Here is a 2,728-nt window from a genome sequence, read left to right as displayed (position 1 = left end):
CATGGAGCATATGAAATTTCTATTTTTCATTCTTTGAGGAAACTCTACATTGACCTCAATAATGGGTAGAACAATTTACATTCCCAACAGCAGTGTACAAGGGTTCCCTTCTCTCCACATGCTCTCCTACACTTGTTTTTTTTTTTTTTTTTAACTTCTGGATATTTCTTTTTTTTTTTTTTTTTACTTAATTTTCTCTTGTATTGCTTTACGATGATAGCTGCAATTTTTTTTTTCTTTTTCCCCACCTCACCCCGCAGCCCCACGGGAGCTGTCTCCAGGGCCTGAGACTGAGCGCCACCAGCCAGGCAGCCAGTCACGAGTCCTGCGGGTTACTCTGGCACTGGAATGGAACCCCCCAGCCACAGCCAGGCTGATGTGTCACGAACAGTGCTCTCTGGATATTTCTTTTTTTAGTTATGGTATGTGTTTTTTTTTTTTAAAGGTTTATTTATATAAGCACAGGGTACAGTCAGAAGCGTGGGAGGGTGAGAGAATTCACCAGAGTGGAAAGAAGAACAGGCATACTGACGAAGTACACTGCTGAGTGGAGCAGTGGGTGGCAGGAGAGGTCTGCGCGCCATGTGGGACCCTCGCCCAGCAGCTGGGGATCGAACCGGCGCTGCAGAGGCTGCAGGCAGCTTCGCAACCCAGCGCTCAACCACTGCACCACCAGGGAGGCCCTATTTCTAGATATTTCTTATGGTCACAAGTGTGAGGTGATATCTCATTGTTTTTATTTACATTTTCTCATAAAAAGACATGGTGAACATCTTTTCATGCACCTATCGGCCATCTGTATGTGTTGTTTGGAGAAGTGATTTTTGGATCCTCTGCCCATTTTTTTATGGGTTTTTACTTTTGCTGTTGAGTTTCATGAGCTCTTTGTATATTTTAGATTAACCCCTTGTTGGATATATGATGTGCAAATATCATCTCCTGTTCAGTAGGAAGCATTTTCATTTTGATGATTTCTTTTGCCATCCAGAAACCTTTTAGTTTGATGTAGTCCCATTTGTTTGCTTTTTCTTTTGTTTTCCTGGCTGTTAGAATTGAGTTCCCAAACATAGTTCCTAAAGCCATTGTCATGGAGTGTATCACCCATGTTTTCTTCTGTGCATTGATATTTTCTGATTTCATGTCTTATATTCAAGCCTTTCATCCCTTTTACCTAATTTCTGTGTATGGTGTTAGTAGCCTCATTTCTTTCTTTTAAATGTGGTTGTTTAATTTCGCAGCACCATTTTTTTAAGAGAAGTTTCTAGCTCCATTTCTGTACTCTTAGTTCCTTTGTCTTAAATTAGTTGTCAATAGATGTTTGGGTTTATTTCTGGGTGCTCAATTCTGTTTAGTTGGTCTCTGGTTTGCTTTTTATCACAAATAATTATTTGATAATTATTAACTTTGCAGTATAGCTTGAAGCTTGGGAAGAAGATAGCTACATTTCCCACCCCACTCAGGTTTCTGAGGTCTATTGTAGCTTCAAATTACATTATATTTTGGTTATATTTCTGTGAAGAGTGCAGTTCTACTTTTGATGGCGATTGTGTTGAATCTATAAATTGCTTTAAGTAATAAAGCTATTTTAACAATGTTATTTCATTCAACCCATGAGCATAAAATATTTTCCATCACTATGTGTCTTCTATTACTTTTGAAGATGTCTTACAGGTCTCGGTGTACCTATCATTCATTTATTTGGTTAAATTTATTCCAAGATACTTATTTTTTTTTGATATGATTATAAATGGGATTGTTTCCTGATTTTTTTCCTGCTATCACATTATCTGTATTTTGTATATAGCAACACAACAGATTTTGTATGTTATTTGAGTAGTCTGTCTCATCTTTGTGAGTCTAAAGTTTGTCTATTTTATCTGTTCTGTGAACCCCTTCTTAGTTTTATTGATCTTTTGAATTATCCCTTTGATCACTATTTCATTTATTTCTGCTTTAGTTTTTGTTGCTTCCTTCCCTCTTTTGAATATTGGCTTTGTTTTTTCCCTCTTTTTCTAGTTCCCTTAGTCTGGGCCTTAGATATTTTTGTGTGTGTGTGTGTGATTTTTCTTATTCCTTGAGGTAGGCTGGTATTGTTACAAACTTCCCTCTTAGTACTAGTTTGTTGGATAGTATAAATTCTGATAAATCATGATTTTACCATTTGTCCCCAGGTATTTTTTTAATTTTCTTTTTGATATAATGATTATTCAGTAATATGTTGTTCATTCTCCACATATTTGTAGTTTTTCCCTTTTTATTTATATAGATATTACATAATTGTTCATTTTTGTGCAATGTATGCTTGTATGCTCTTTCCTTTCAGGTGTAGTCCCAGTAAAATTCCCACCGCAGTCCCTTGTGCTCTTCCCTCCCGTTTTGATCCCTCTCCCTCTCATCCCCTGAAAAATGTCTCTGATTTATAGTTGCCTGTTAATTTTGGAGTTTTTATTTATTGTTATATTTTTCCTGATCCCTAATTTGGTTCCCCTATATTCCTTCTATAAGTGAAACCATCCAATATTTTCTTTTTTCCTTCTGGCTTATTTCACTGAGCATCTCCCCTCTTTCTTCTTTAGGTTGATTTCTACTTTCATACCATTGTGGTCTAAAAAAGATGTTTGAGGGCCTCCCCTCGTGGTGCAGCAGTTGAGCCCTGGGTTGCAAAGCTGTCTGCCGCCTCTGCAGTGCTGGTTCGATCCCCAGCCATTGGCGAGGGTCCTGCATGGTG

At 37.7% G+C, this 2,728-nt stretch overlaps 1 non-coding gene across 1 annotated transcript; it reads right to left on the bottom strand.

Annotated features, from left to right (window-relative positions):
• Positions 1-269: 269 nt before the first annotated feature.
• On the bottom strand, positions 270-396 carry LOC119246836 (small nucleolar RNA SNORA54). Its single transcript, XR_005125587.1, has one exon. It is a non-coding gene; the product is annotated as a small nucleolar RNA SNORA54 (small nucleolar RNA).
• Positions 397-2,728: the final 2,332 nt, after the last annotated feature.

Source organism: Talpa occidentalis, unplaced genomic scaffold (assembly GCF_014898055.3).
Source record: "Talpa occidentalis isolate TD23 unplaced genomic scaffold, MPIMG_talOcc4v2.1 talOcc4.15, whole genome shotgun sequence".
Taxonomy (NCBI): domain Eukaryota; kingdom Metazoa; phylum Chordata; class Mammalia; order Eulipotyphla; family Talpidae; genus Talpa; species Talpa occidentalis.
The sequence above is the reverse complement of the archived record's forward strand: the minus strand, read 5'-3'. Positions and strand labels throughout refer to the sequence as shown.